Source organism: Oncorhynchus masou, chromosome 11, assembly GCF_036934945.1.
Source record: "Oncorhynchus masou masou isolate Uvic2021 chromosome 11, UVic_Omas_1.1, whole genome shotgun sequence".
Taxonomy (NCBI): Eukaryota; Metazoa; Chordata; class Actinopteri; order Salmoniformes; family Salmonidae; genus Oncorhynchus; species Oncorhynchus masou.
In genome coordinates, this window is record NC_088222.1 from 57879152 (window position 1) to 57896050 (window position 16899).

Consider the following 16899-nt stretch of genomic DNA (forward strand, 5'->3'; position numbering starts at 1 on the left):
AGCAGCAGTGGATACTTGGTCAGCCTCTGCATCTCCACTGGAATGATGTCCTTCAGCTGCAGTCTGGTGTTTTATAGTGGTGTCTGTCTACTGTACCTGTGTACTTGGCTATGCTCTCCAGCAGCAGTGGATACTTGGTCAGCCTCTGCATCTCCACTGGAATGATGTCCTTCAGCTGCAGTCTGGTGTTTTATAGTGGTGTCTGTCTACTGTACCTGTGTACTTGGCTATGCTCTCCAGCAGCAGTGGATACTTGGTCAGCCTCTGCATCTCCACTGGAATGATGTCCTTCAGCTGCAGTCTGGTGTTTTATAGTGGTGTCTGTCTACTGTACCTGTGTACTTGGCTATGCTCTCCAGCAGCAGTGGATACTTGGTCAGCCTCTGCATCTCCACTGGAATGATGTCCTTCAGCTGCAGTCTGGTGTTTTATAGTGGTGTCTGTCTACTGTACCTGTGTACTTGGCTATGCTCTCCAGCAGCAGTGGATACTTGGTCAGCCTCTGCATCTCCACTGGAATGATGTCCTTCAGCTGCAGTCTGGTGTTTTATAGTGGTGTCTGTCTACTGTACCTGTGTACTTGGCTATGCTCTCCAGCAGCAGTGGATACTTGGTCAGCCTCTGCATCTCCACTGGAATGATGTCCTTCAGCTGCAGTCTGGTGTTTTATAGTGGTGTCTGTCTACTGTACCTGTGTACTTGGCTATGCTCTCCAGCAGCAGTGGATACTTGGTCAGCCTCTGCATCTCCACTGGAATGATGTCCTTCAGCTGCAGTCTGGTGTTTTATAGTGGTGTCTGTCTACTGTACCTGTGTACTTGGCTATGCTCTCCAGCAGCAGTGGATACTTGGTCAGCCTCTGCATCTCCACTGGAATGATGTCCTTCAGCTGCAGTCTACGACACAGACGGTTGCTCTCAGCCTCCTTCAGGACGGGACACGAGTCAATACTACAGTCACTCACTCCAGACCGCCTCAGTTCATCCACGTCTTGAATCTCCCCATCTATAACTGAGCTTGTATGGTTACGATGATGCCCTCTAGTCAACAACGTCGTATTGTTCTATACTGAATTGCAACATGTAGTGCAGTATAGTATAATTCTGTATATTGCACTACATTAGTATAATAAAGTATTGTATAGTACATACCATAGTTTAGACAATCATAGTATATAGTTTGGTATTCATGGGTTGCACCTCACGTCATTGTTATGAACATCTTAAGATGGCTCATCCATGATTGTTTAGTCTAAATTACACGGCTTGGAAATACGATGCTAAAGTAGGTGAATAGTTAGTAGGAAACAAAAAATAATATTAGGATGTCGTCAAATTTACTTTAAACAATGTTGTCATTCGCAATAGAAAAGTTAGCTCGCTAAAATCCGGTGCTTTCCCCTCAATCTTACCTATCTAGCTAACGTTATACTACATCTAAAGTCAATCTGACGACATCACAGTGATGACAACAGTCATTTTATTTCTACAAATGTTTAGCTTCCTATAGAAATCTAATTGTGTGTCCAAGCCACTATGTTGCACTTCAGACAAAATCTAAAGTAGCAGCAATTATGAAAGCATTGAGTATAACGTCCAGTCCTCAAGACAACCTTCACAACAAAATTGTGACGCAACCCATGACGAGTATAGTATAATATAGTAGAGTTAAGTATATTGTCGTACCTGCATAAAGGAGGTGAAGCGCTGGTCCTTCTTCTGCCGGGTCTTGATGAGTTCAAGGGCGAAGGGCTGGTTACTGCAGAAGGTGCCCAAAGCCCGCTTGATCTTCTCCTCCTCGCCATCACTGAACTACACACACACACAGAAAGACATGGTAACATGTGCAGAAACACATACGCACGGGGGGACATGGACACACCCGTACGCACAGAGGGACATGGACACACCCGTACGCACGGAGGGACATGGACGCACCCGTACGCACGGAGGGACATGGACGCACCCGTACGCACGGAGGGACATGGACACACCCGTAAGCACGGAGGGACATGGACACACCCGTACGCACGGAGGGACATGGACGCACCCGTACGCACGGAGGGACATGGACACACCCGTAAGCACGGAGGGACATGGACACACCCGTACGCACGGAGGGACATGGACACACCCGTACACACGGAGGGACATGGACACACAGAGGGACATGGACACACCCGTACGCACGGAGGGACATGGACACACCCGTACGCACGGAGGGACATGGACACACCCGTACGCACGGAGGGACATGGACACACCCGTACGCACGGAGGGACATGGACACACCCGTACGCACAGAGGGACATGGACGCACCCGTACGCACGGAGGGACATGGACGCACCCGTACGCACGGAGGGACATGGACACACCCGTACGCACGGAGGGACATGGACGCACCCGTACGCACGGAGGGACATGGACGCACCCGTACGCACGGAGGGACATGGACGCACCCGTACGCACGGAGGGACATGGACGCACCCGTACGCACGGAGGGACATGGACGCACCCGTACGCACGGAGGGACACAAAGACAAACACACGCACGGGCATGGACAGACAAACACACACACGTACACAGAAAATGACACACACACACAACGTTATCCCAAAGGCTTTTGGATGTACAGTAATACTCCCCCCTCTCCTTTCCTGCAGTGACGGAAAGTTTGTCCCAAATGGCCCATAGGGCTCTGGTCAAATGTAGTGCACTATAAAAGGGAATAGGGTGCCATTTGGGATTCAAGTCTGTTCTTACCCAAGCTAGTAGATCGTCTCCTATCAGGTCTATCACTGACGTCTCGTTCTTCTTCCGAATGACTGTCACCTGTTCTGTTATCGACACTGGGGAGGAAGAGAAAAGCGATTACATGAGATGAGATAGCAAGGATTGGATATGAAAAGTCAGGGAAAGTAATACATCTGTTTGGGAATAGGTCCATATCAATGATTTAGGAAGTGAAAATGGAAGTTGGGATTAGCCCTGAGAGAAGAGTTTAACCGACACTGACATACACACAGCGTACCATGTAGCTGGACAATCTCCTCTAGGTTAGTAAAGATGTGTTTAATATCTCCAGGAGGCAGGATGCTGTCTCGGGTTAGTTTCTGGTAGAACACTTTATCCAGAACCTTCAACATCCTCAGGTGGGCTCGCTCTGTGTAGAACAGCTCTGTGGAGACACGCACAAAGTCAGACCCAAAGAATTAAACAATCGTAATCCTAAATCCATGGTGTTAAAATGCTTATTTCCTCTGTTCCATCTGACTGCGCAATCCACTGTCTCATCAGCCCAGACAGGGAAGTTATAAACTTGATCTCCATTATAAAAAGCATCTAGACATTATCTCACATTTCTTTTAGACTAACATTTAGTTTTCAACAGCAGAGATTTCTATAAACCTTGCTGTCTGTCTCTGACATTTGCAATATTGTTTCAATGAACGTGTCGGAAGAGAGAGGCAGGCAGAGAGTCTCAGCCATTCGAAATCACGAATGAGCTGGCATCATTTTTATGGATATATACAAAGAAAGGTCAAAGGAAACAAAGTGCATCTAGTTTGGAGTCTTTCCAGCTTCAGTTTGAAGTTATTGTGTTGTGCAGAGGCTAACTCCTCTGAACAACCGTGTCCTAATGAGAGAGCACATTTTCTATGCCAGGAGAAATCGTTCCTCATTAGCTTATTGCTATCGATGTATCCAAATAAATGTCACTAGAAAACAGCTTAAATGCAAATGCAGCTACTGTTGTTATTCTTTCTGCACTGTAAGTTAGCTGTTGTTGGCTAGCTAGCAAGCAAAGGATTAGAACGTTGCCAGCCAGTATGGAACTGGAACATTTAGAACGAATGACTGGGTCGCGTCCATAGATACAGAACCAATAGAACAAACGATAGCAACCTTAGATATGTTTTGGGACTATATTTTGAGGAAGGATGAAATAGTATGAATAAATTCATCAAAATAAAGTTTATGAAAATATGTCATTAGGTCATCAATCATTATTTGAATATGTTGGTAACCCATTGTATAACAGTGATAATGCCCTCGAAGCCGGTGTTTAGAGGATATATTGGCACAGTTTGCAATATCCGTGCCAATATATCCTCCAAACCCCAGCTATGAAGGCATCGTCACTTAAATGTATCTCTATGGTCATAAACTAGGTGGAACCCACCTTCTTCCCAATAGATGGCATCATTCTAATGTGACCACATCTGACTTAAGACAATGAGGTGGAAACAAGGTTTTCTTTTGGAATTGAGGCCTGCAAATCCCCTGGTATATCAGGATCTACACATATGTTGACGAATTTGGACACTTTTCTACAAAAACATCACACAAACTTTAGTGGCTTGTTGTTTAGCTAGCGGATCTACAATCACTGATACTCATAGTGATAGCTAGCGGATCTACAATCACTGATACTCATAGTGAAAAAGTTCACCACTTTAATGGACACAGTAGCCTTGGTCATGGACACAAACTCAAATAACTAATTAGGTCAGGCTGGGGCGGCTAGGATATAAAGCTTTGTATGAAAATAGAGAACAAATTCTAATCCAGCACATCATACTTGCCATCTCAATAACAATGTCTCTTAACAGCTAACATGGCTTGCAATATTCAACAAATCTATCATCAGCAGTCTGATAGCATGAAACTACTCCATCTGTATGATTGATCCCCAGGCAGCTGTACATTATGTGGAAGAGAAATGGTTACCGGCCTCACCGTTGATGACTTCTTGTCTCTTGATCTCCTGTGGCGTCAGGCCCGCCAGGACCTCTCGGCTGACTAGTGTCTGCCAGTTGGGAGAGTCCTGCTTGCACTCGATCTCATTCCCCAGGTCGTCCTCATTCGGCACATCTGGACAGCCTAAACCCTGCATCCTGACATGAGAACAACAAGTCGCTGACGATGACACCTGGATTGTGTTCATTAGGGCATGCAGTGGCAACATTTTTTCAACGGAAAATGAAAACAAGCATTTCTTATTGGATAAGAGTTCAGGGTGTCCCTCCCTGTTTCAGTCAGTCTTCTTCTGGTTGGTTTAATTTACCTTTACCTAATGAACACGTCCCTGGGGCCATTTAAACAACGTTAAAGCGCAAGTCTCCGATTGAGATCAATGTGTGATTAATTGGGAAAGTTACCAAGTTACTAAGTGCAGATGTCAGGCCTTTAATAATAGGTTGAGAGAGGTGGACTAGTAACTCAATCAATTATATTCAAAGATTTCGCCAGAGTTAAGAGGCTCCCGAGTGGCGCAGCAGTCTAAGGCACTGCAACTCAGTGCTAGAGGCGTCACTACAGACCCTGGTTCGATCCTGGGCTGTATCACAACCGGCCGTGATCGGGATTCCCATAGGGTGGCTCACAATTGGCCCAGCGTTAGGGGAGGGTTTGGTCGGGGTAGGCCGCCTTGTAAATAAGAATTTGTTCTTAACTGACTTGCCTCGTTAACTAAAGGTTAAATAAATCAAGTTTAATCACATTAATGATGATTAATCAAGCACCACTGATTCAGTTAATTAAATTGTGTGGGAAACGCAAACCCTTTGAATAGCTGATGCCACAGAACAACTGAGGAAATTCAGTTCTCAATTCATGCCAAACCTTCATACGACTACAGAGACCAAAAAAATATCTAAATACAATAAACAGACCTGTCAAACTAGAACCCAGGTCTGTAAACAACATCACATGAAATAGACAACAACACAAATAAAAGTAAAAAAAGACTCACCTCCGGGCTGGTTTGGGTGTGCCTCCCTCTTGAACTCTGGAGAGAGAAGATCACAGTCCCCGTCAACACACTTTCTACCGAGCCCAAATCCCAGAGGTCCTAAGGCATAGATTGGAGAACTCCCCATCTCCAAGCAATCCACCATAAGAGGACATATTATTTCAATGAGTTTCAATAAGGAAATTAATGATCAGAGAGACAAAGAAAGGGATTTCAATGGCTCCAGTCTTCAGTATGTCACTGAGTGCTGAGTGTAGTAGAACAGATATGGCTCTGAGTACGATGGCTGGGTATGGGCTGGGTATCCCGGCACAATGGCCGAATGAGACTGTGAGACAGCAGACTTTGCTGTCGACCGGTCATGTCGGATGATAACAAATGAGCTTGGCAGTGGACCAACACATCAGCAAAACATTCTGCCTTGGAAGGATTTTTCTGGGAAAGCTTGCTCCTTCCTCAGACCAATATTTTAGTGATCATGCAATTCATCCAGCATGAGATTTAGTGTGTGTCCCAAATGGCACCATATTCCCTATTTAGTGAACTACTTTTGACTATATAGGGAATGGGATGCCATTTGGTTTGTAGACTTAGCGTAGATTTGTGTTGACCCAGAAGACAGTCCTGACTCTGATTAGATAAACTGTTCAAGATGAAAGGATGGTATAGATTAGAGTTTCTCAACCCTTAAACAGATTAGACATTCACTATGTATTGACAAAACCATCACATTTGATTACAGCAGATCTGCCCTCTATATTTCTACATGGTGTATTTCTCAACAGTCATGTAGGCTAAGTAACTAGCACATCATATGGAAAGGTGCTGTCACCAAGTCAATAAGCCTATCTTACTATAACCTCACTATGGAAAAAATATGATTTTTGAGGGGGGTAAACGCCAATACAAGCAAAGAAATTATCGTCATACAATTGGTAAACTTTTTTGTTGTTGCAGTGGTCGTAAAAAACATTGATTTATGTTCTCGCTTAACTCATAGTTTAGTAAAAAAAAGTGCTAAAGAAATATTGACTTCAATGGCCCCATTAGCCTGAATTCGTCTCCATATTTAAGTTGTATATTTCCCAAAGTCTAATCAATACAGCCCCTGACCAAAGTCTAATCAATACCTAGCTGTGTGTTTTACACTGAAGTGTGTTATAGTAAGAGAGACACTATCAAAAGTGTATAGACCATGTGGCATGTGTGGTCTAACAGTTAGCACCGCGTAGTCGGCAATAGTTTGAATCCAACCCGACACCATGACATTGTGCCCGCCCTTACCCGTCACTCTCATGCTCCTCCTCCTGCAATTGGTCCAGGGTGCAGGGGCTGAAGTCAAAGTGGGTGCTGGTTGGGTGGGCCATCCTGTTCTGGGTGTCGCCCGAGTGGAGCCAGTCAGAGCTCAGACTGGGCAGGGTGGAGGAGGGAGTGAGACCTGGAGAGGAGAGAACAAAGGAGGAGAGGAGAGGTCACGGGCTGTATGTAAAAATAATCTATGAGTAAGAGTGCTGATCTACAATCTGGTCCCAACTGGCCCTGTAATCTTATTTCCGTTGTGATCTAAAAGAAAAGACTGATCCTAAATCAACAGTCCTACTCAGACACTTGATATGACCGCAGAGGGAGGTCTCCACATTAGAACAATAATCCAAAGGTAAAGGGGTAATGTCCCTCCACAAGTAGATTAATAAAGTTCTATTCAATTCTACCAGGGCAAATGTTCCTCTCCATGTGAATTAATAAAGTTATATTCTACTCCACTTAAGTCCAACAGGAGGCAATACGGCGAAGGCTCACAGAAGTTTCTTCATTCGGAAGGTCAAACAAGATCTCCATTAAAGAGAAGCACGTTAGTCCACATTTACGCTGTGTTCATAACCTGTGATGGAACAAGCTCAAAAATCGAGATCCCCTTTAGTCGAAAAGCAGTGCAAGAAAGAATATCCGCACGACATACAGCAAGACGTTCAAAACTAAAATAGAGAGGGGTTGTTTCGACAGATCATATGCAGACAAAGACGACATGCGGACAAGAAGGCCGCCCCCCAATTAGGAATAAACAAAAAGAAACCAAAGAAGGCAATTATTTTCCAGAAGGCTGGGCCACTGTAAGACAGGCTAAACCAGTGTAATGAAGTAAGTGCTGACAACAAAAGGCCAGGAGAGGAGGGAAGTGGACCACAGAACAAAGGCAAACAAACAGCGAGAGGGTGGGGTGGTGCATGGAAATATAGAGAGGAAGCCAAATGGAAGCAAGACATGGATGGAGAGATAGGGAGTGAGTTGATATTGGATGAGGCAAGTCCGCCCCTCAAATATATTGCAATTGGAGCACTTGGAAAAGCACTTCAGCGCTATAACATAATCCTTTACCTTCTATCATTATTTGAAAAATTGGAGAGGAAAAGGCAAATAGGGAGAGAGAGTAAGGAGGAAAAGCATGGGGAAGAGACAAGGGGTCCTTACCCGAGTCAGAATCGCGTCCCATGGGGTCGGAGCCCTGGCTGGCTGGGGCACTGTGTGGGGGTGATGCGATGAAGGCCGACGGGTGGGTTGCCACATCCGAGCCTGGATCTCTTGATTGGCTGCCGCGGGCCAAGGATTCTGGGAGATCGGGGATGCTTAAGATGGGCTGGGAGAGCTGCTTCTGAGGGCCCCGCTGCTTGTTCATCTCTATGGCCTTGCCGACTACACACACACACACACACACACAAACAGACATGCCCGCATTAAAATAAACTACAGTCAGTACTGTAGCTCACATAGCCATGGGAAATCCATGGTAATACAGTTAATGATGCCATAGACCTTAACAATGGCCCCAGGACCAGTGGAAGCCAAATAGCGCCATACCTTAAAAGATCCACCACCATATTTTACAGTAGGTATGAGGTACTTTCCTGCATATGCTTCTGTTTTTCAACACCAAACCCATCACTGGTGTTTGTGGCCAAAGAGCTCTATTTTCATGTCATCTGACCATACCGCGCGCCCCTGGAGTTTGATAAATGTCATTGACACTTGGATTGGTACCTGTGCTATGGTCAGAGGACATGAAAATAGAGCTCGGATCTGGAAAGATTCTGTATTGTCACACCCTGACCTGTTTCACCTGTCTTGTGCTTGTCTCCACCCCCCACCAGGTGTCTCCCATTTTTCCCCATTATCCTGTGTATTTAAACCTGCGTTTTCTGTTTGTCTGTTGTCAGTTTGTCTTGTCAGGTCATACCAGCGTGTTTCCCATTTTCCTGTTCTCAAGTTTTGTTTCTAGTCTTCCCGGTTCTGACCTTTCTGCTTGTCCTGAGCCTACCTGCCGTCCTGTACCTGCCTGACTCTGACCTGGATTACGAACCTCTGTCTGCCCTCGACCTACCCAGGGAATCTGATTTCACCCGAGTTCCCTGTGAGCCTCGTACTCCTCTCCATGTCATCCTGCTGTGGGGTGACCAGTCCAAATTTCTTTGGGTGCTCATTGACTCTGGGATGCTACCCCGGTGTCGGAGCTGGGAATCTTCACACAACCCCTCTCCATTCCCATGGACGCCAGAGCGCTGGATGGGCGCTCTTATTGGCAGAGTCACCCATAAAACGGTTCCTATCAACCTGCGAGTGTCAGGTAATCACAGTGAGTCTACGCAGTTCCTGCTCATTCAATCTCCTCATGTACCCGTGCATCTCCTTGCTACCTCATCGCTGCAGGAAATATTCAAATAATCCTGACAAGGTGAGAGCGGTGGTGGATTGGCCTCAACCCACATCCAGAGTGCAGCTGCAGTGTTTCCTTGGGTTTGCTAATTGCTACTGTCGCTTTGTCCGGGGTTACAGCACCCTGGCTTCCCCCTCTCAGAACTCACCCCTCCCAAGGTTCTGTTCACGTGGTCTCCAGCAGCTGACCTGGTGTTTTTGGACCCCAATTCACTACAGCTCCCATCTTAATCCATCCGGACCCGTCCCGTCAGTTCATGGTGGAGGGCTACGCCTCGGATATCATCCTCGGATGCCATCCTGTCCGCGTACTGCCCAAGACTAAAAGCTGCTTCCCTGCGCTTTCCTTTCCTATCGTCTTAACCCCGCTGAGAGGAACTATGACGTGTGAAGTCAAGAACTACTCACAGTTAGGATGGCGTTGGAGGAGTGTTGGCACCGGTTAGAGGGGCGGAACATCCCTTTTTAATGTGGCCTGACCATGGAATATCTCCGAACTGCCAAGTGCCTCAACTCAAGGCAGGCTCGATGGGCCCTGTTATTCACTTGTTTTAATTTTACTCTCCTACTGCCCTGGGCCCAAGATTGTGAAGCCTGACGCGCTCTCACGCATGTATAGCCCCCCTGCTACACCATCTGACCCAGAGACCATCCTCCCTGCCTCCTGTCTAGCGGTTGCACTCATCTGGGGTATAGAGAACCTGGTCCGTAAGGGGGGCCCGGCTAACTGGATGTTTGTCCCGGATTTTCTGCCCGTTTTCCTGGATGTTTCCCGGTCCTGGAATGGGCACATTCCTCTAGACTTACCTGCTACCGTCGGACCATGGCCCACAACGTTTTTGGTGGCTCACCATGGTTCCTGACGTCTCCGAGTTTGTTGCTGCCTGCACTGTGTGTGAGCAGAATAAGACTCTGCGGCAAGCTCCGGCTGGCCTCCTTCAACCCTGTTCCTCACCACCCCTGGTTCCATATGTCCCTGGACTTCGTCACTGGTCTTCCTCCGTCAGATGGCAACACCACCAATCAATCTATCTTTTCAGACTGTTATGAGTATTTATCTGGTTAATATGTAAGTGTATTATGTCTGTAACAGTGTGTTATATGTGAAAATGTGATTGTATTATAAATTGTATTTAATGTTTAAGGACTCTTGGAAGATTAGTCCAAAATGAGGACTAAAAGAGATCCTAATAAAATAAAATCAACCATCCTAACGTTGGTGGACAGGTTTTCCAAAGCCGCCCATTTTATTCCCATGCCCAAGTTAACCTCAGCCAAGGAGATGGCCCAGCTCATGGTGCACAATGCACTTCCGGTCGCCGATTGCGGTGCTCATTTTTCGTCCCGGTCCTGGAAGGCATTCTGCACCCTCATTGGGTCGTCAGCCAGCCTGTATTCCAGTCAGTCAGAGCGAGTCAAATCAGGGCCTGGAGACGGCTCATCATTGCCTCATCTCCGCCACCTGGAGCCAGCAATTTGTGTGGGTGGATTATGCCCGCAACACCATTCCCTGCTCTGCCACTGGTCTCTCGCCCTTTGATTGTTTCTTGGGATATCAGCCCCCGCTCTACCCTGAGCAAGAGGAAGAAGTCAGCATACCCTCTGCCCAGATGTTTGTCCACCGCTGTCACCGTACCTGGAAGAGAGCCCAGTCCGCTCTTCTCAAGACCACCTCCAGGTATCGGTGACAGGTGGGCCGCCATTGGACCCCTGCTCCCCGTTATTGTCTCGGGCAGAGGACATGGCTTTCCACTCGGGATCTACACCCCCCCCCCCCGGTTTTATCGGCCCTTTCCCTATCTCTAAAATCCTTAGCCCTTCTGCTGTTCATCTTCTGTTGCCCCGCACCCTCTGTATACATCCCACTTTTCATGCGTCTTGGAATAAACCTCTGTCTCACAGCCCTTTGTCTGTTTCCAGGCCCAACCCTCTGCCCTGTCTCATCGACGACCATCCGGCATACACGGTGAGGTGCCTCCTGAGTGTTCAAACTTGGGGCAGGGGATTCCAGTTCCTGGTTGACTGGGAGGGTTATGGCCCAGAGGAGAGGTGCTGGGTCTCCGCTCTGAATATCCTGGACCCTCATCACTGAGGTCCACCGTCGGCACCCCGGTCAACCAGGCATGTGTCCAGATTGGACACCAGGTGGCGCACTTAGGGGGGGTACTGTTACACCCTGATCGGTTTCACCTGTCTTGTGCTTGTCTCCACCCCCCACCAGGTATCTCCCATTTTTCCCCATTATCCCGTGTATTTAGGTCTTGTCAGGTCATACCAGCGTGCTTCAAGTTTTCAAGTTTTGTTTCTAGTCTTCCCGGTTCTGCCCTTTCTGCCTGAAAGCATCTTATAAATAGTTTTACCTAAATCTTTTACTCAGAATCAAAGTTTTCACAAAAAATAACATGGTCACTGTGGTAGAACGTTTATTTTGATTGCCGATTTTCTGCATTTATTAAAAGTCCCATCAGATAGATGGATTTCAGATGTGTCCACATAAACAGGATTATTAGAGATCTTGCAAAGCATGTAAACGTTTTTAACTATTATATTAACCTGACCATCCACAATAATCACAGTGTTGTTATACTTGCAAGGAGAGGGTGCAAAAGTATTGAAAACAGGAGTGCCTAAAATTGACCCCTATCTTTTTTAGATTCGTTGTTATTTGTTAAACAAAATCTCTTTCTCTGAGCAGTTGTATTAGAATAAAATAATATAATATAGCTCGATATTTGTATTTAATTTAAACAGCATTGTTTTGCTAATCTTTATCAAGAGTGACACTAATTATGGACCTGACTATATATGGTGGGAGCAGCACAATGTAATGTGACTCACACAGCTCCAGACAGGCACTTCCTGCTGCGGAAGTTCACAATCTCTTTACAGCGCTGGATGAAACAACACCACTGGCGTCTGTCCGCAGTACAATACCAGGACACATTCCACCGAACTAAGTTAAAATATCAACACTTCCATACTCGTGGTGATGTATTGGCCATGCATGCTAAGAAGTATACTAGTGGGGATATTGGGACATAGGGATGTGGTCTTGTTTTTCTAAATCTTAAAAAAAAAATTTTTTACTTCAAGACATAATGGTCTAGGTAGGCTGGCAGATTGTCTTCATATTTGCGTTACGACATTACTGTTTCTTGTAGGACAAATATTTTAAAGAGCAAATGTGGCCTTTTTACGTGGATTCCTCTCAGGGTTTGGTTCAATTACATTTCAATTCAGCAAAATCAGGAAGTGAACTCAAATTGAAACGAAGAACTTTCTCAAAGCTTTTCTATGAGGAAAATCCTAATTTCAGTTTACTTCCTCAATTGACTGAATCGAAATGGAATCGTTGAGAATCTCAAAAAAAGCTATCGTTTCTTCTTCTTCTTTTTTTTTTTTTACTACAGAGCCTGTTACACATCTCAAACTAACCATGGTGTTTTTTTTGTTGTTCCACACTGGTGCTGCACACTAGGAGGGAGCACTTTGTAGTCTTCTACACTTACTTGAAGTGGAGTCCACACGGCTGGGCCGACGAGGAGGGCCGAGGATGCTGGGAAAACGAGGCTTCTTCACCTTATCCTCCCCCTCTTTCTCAGTTTTGATGCTCTTCTGCTCCATAAAACAAAACAAATTCAAACCACCCAGTCAGAGAATTTAAAGCTGGGCCAAATTTAGTAGGCAAACATTGTGGAACGTTGCAAATAGACATGTCATGAATAGAGCTGATGTGATTCCTTATTCTACATTACACATTCTACATGTCAGAGAGACATGTTTTTTCTATGCTATATTACTATCTGAACATTGCACAACATTGCGGCCTGCTGAATGCTGCCCTGGAAAGCTGTGAAACAAGTGGGCCAAACTGTTACCAAGTGTGAGTAAAACAGTGGCACCATGGGAAGAAACAGAATGATTTATGTTCCTACAAGCAGTAAAGGACTACAATATTGTACTGATATGCATAATTGATGTGGCTGTGTGTGTGTGTTTTACCTTGATCTTGGGCAGGAAGTTGATGCGCACTCGTTTGGGCTCTAGGCTACGAGGTTCCTTCACTTTAACTCCCAGGTGTTTCATATATGTGAGGATAACATACTGCATAGTAGTGCTGGAACACAACACAACACACTATTAAAAGGATTCTCTGGTACTTTTTAGTTCTGAAAGTAGCGCTCACGAGCCAAAAGTGGTTTTAGAAAATGGCAAACTCTTTTTCAGGACCCTGTCTATTAAAGACAATTTGTACAAATCCAAATAACTTCACAGATTGTAAAGGGTTTAAACACTGTTTCTCATGCTTTAATTAATGAGCATGCACCTGTGGAACAGTCATTAATACACTAACAGCTTACAGATGGTAGGCAAATAAGGTGACAGTTAAGACACTAACAGCAACATCTTGCAGACAGTAATTAAGGTCATAGTTATGAAAACTTATGACACTAAAGAGGCCATTCTACTGATGCTGAAAAACACCAAAAGAAAGATGCCCAGGGTCCCTGCTCATCTGCATGAACGTGCCTTAGGCATTCTAGAAGGAAGCATGAAAACTACAGATGTGGCCAGGGCAATAAAAAGCAATGTTTGTACTGTGAGACTAAGACAGCGCTACAGGGAGACAGGACGGACAGCTGACGTCCTCGCAGTGGCAGACCACATGTAACAACATCTGCACAGGATTGGTACATCCGAACACCACACCTGCGGGACAGGTACAGGATGGCAACAACAACTGCCCAAGTTACACCAGGAACGCACAATCCCTCCATCAGTGCACAGACTGTCCGCAATAGACTGAGAGAGGCTGGACTGAGGGCTTGTAGGCCTGTTGTAAGGCAGGTCCTCACCAGACATCACCGGCAACAACGTCGCCTATGGGCACAAGCCCACCGTCGCTGGACCAGACAGGGCTGGCAAAAAGTGCTCTTCACTGACGATTTTGCGGTTTTTTCTCACCGGGGGTGATGGTCGGATTTGAGTTTACCGTCGAAGGAATGAGCGTTACACCGAGGCCCGTACTCTGGAGTGGGATCAATTTGGAGGTGGAGAGTCCGTCATAGTCTAGGGCCGTGTGTCACGGCATCAACGGACTGAGCTTGGTGTCATTGCAGGCAATCTCAACGCTGTGCGTTACAGGGAAGACATCCTCCTCCCTCATGTGGTACCCTTCCTGCAGGCTCATCCTGACATGACCCTCCAACATGACAATGCCACCAGCCATACTGCTTGTTCTGTGCGTGATTTCCTGCAAGACAGGAATATCCGTGTTCTGCCATGGCCAGCGAAGAGCCAGGATCTCAATCTCATTGAGCACGTCTGGGACCTGCTGGATCGGAGGGTGAGGGCTAGGTCCATTCCCTCCAGAAATGTCCGGGAACTTGCAGGTGCTTTGGTGGAAGAGTGGGGTAACATCTCACAGCAAGAACTGGAAAATCTAGTGCAGTACATGAGGAGAGATGCACTGCAGTACCAAATGCAGCTGGTGGCCACACCAGATACTGGCTGTTACTTTTGATTTTGACCCCACCTTTGTTCAGGGACACATTATTCCATTTCTGTTAGTCACATGTCTGTGGAACTTGTTCAGTTTATGTCTCAGTTGTTGAATCTAGTTATGTTCATACAGATATCTACACATGTTAAGTTTGCTGAAAATAAACACAGTTGCAGTGAGGACATTTCTTTTTTTTGCTGAGTTTATGTGCACCGTGTCATTACTCTCTCTCGTTCTGCTGCTGGTGCATCATGTGTATCTTGCTACTCACTCTAATGGCGAGGGGCTGAAGCTCATAGGTTGAACTCAAATTGCTAGGGGGCTGGCCCACATGGGGGAAAATGGTGCAGCACATCTTCAAGAAAAACAGTTGCTTTGAAACTAGGGATTTTGTGGCTAATTTAAAGTAAGACAATACTTCTGCTCATAGATTATGCATGTATGAACTACACATTGACACATCCAGCGGGAGGTTTAAAAAATAAATACTTAGTCGCCAAAGTTCTGGAACATGTCTTTAATTAACTAATTAATTAGTTAACATTATTATAAATACACTTTCAATTAACATTAAAGGTCCAGTACAGCAGTCTTGATGTTAATAATATGAAATTATTTACAATCATTCAACCATCATATTGATTAACTGCAATAATAATTCTACTCTTTAAAATAAAGTGTCATGATAAATAAAGGTCATAATATGACACGTTATCAATCACTAGAAGTACATTTGGGGAAAATCGAATGAAAAGGTTAAGACACATTTCTTCAAACCAGATCAGTTTTTCACCGTACTCTTCTATACAATTAATTATTTCAGAACAGGGTGGAGTTCATAAGGGAGTGCAACCAAAAAATACAATTGTATTTTTTCATTGGACAAGACCAGGTAGTCCCTTGCCATTTCAGTCAGTTCTCTTCCACTTGGTGCCGAATGAACAAGACCCAGGCCAAACTGAAAGTGTGTAGTGCCACAGATCTCCAGCAGATAGAGTGAGAGGACTCTATGATAACCACTGATGGCAGACTCTCAGGATAAATGGCTATTCCATATATAGCGCAATACTTTTGGGCAAAAGTAACCTGTGCCACGCCAACAACTTTTCTCACAGGATGGATACACAACATGCTGATGGAATTCATGGAACTCAATATACTTTAAAAGGACTAAAACCAAATTGAAACTACGTAGAAATTATAAGGACCTGCATTCATACAGTTTCTTGACTGTGTCCAGCTCGCTAATAATCACTGACTAGAGTATTAAACCAAGTATCAGAGAACTTGATTCCAATACACTTTAACTTCAGAACAGGGCCCGCATTCACAAAGCATCTGATAGTAGGGGTGCTGATCTAGGATCAGGTCAATATAATAACATTCATTATTATCCAAAAGAGGCGAAATTATCTTAGATCAGCATTCCTATTCAGAGAATACTGGCCCAGATAAAGTATGTGTGATTCACCTTGACCTTCACGAGTAATTGAACACATACATTTACATTGTAGTCATTTAGCAGAAACTCTTATCCAGAGCGATTTACAGGAGCAATTTAGATTAAGTGACTTTCTTAAGGGCACATTGATCGATTTTTCACCTCGTTGGCTCAGGGATTCGAACCATCAACCTTTCAGTTACTGGCCCAACGCTCTTAACTGTTAGGCTACCTGCCGCCCCAACCCTGCTGCAACCCCTGTATGACAACACACACTCACTTGAATTCATTCAACAATCAACACTGCTACTTCCACTGTCTGGAGTAAACTCTGGCATGACAGCAGACCTATCAAGTCTTATTCTGACATCATGTGGTTATAGTTAGAACATAGAAAAATCCCACTTCTTACCACTTCTCCTCTTCTGTGGGCTGTGACGTCAGCCTGGAAGGATAAAAACAAACACAAGGTGAACTGACGCTCGCACACA

The 16899-nt window shown here is 45.3% G+C and overlaps 1 pseudogene; it reads right to left on the reverse strand.

Moving 5' to 3' along the window:
- The window catches only part of LOC135548874 (rho guanine nucleotide exchange factor 12-like), a 139938-nt pseudogene that overhangs the window by 27598 nt on the left and 95441 nt on the right, over positions 1 to 16899 (reverse strand).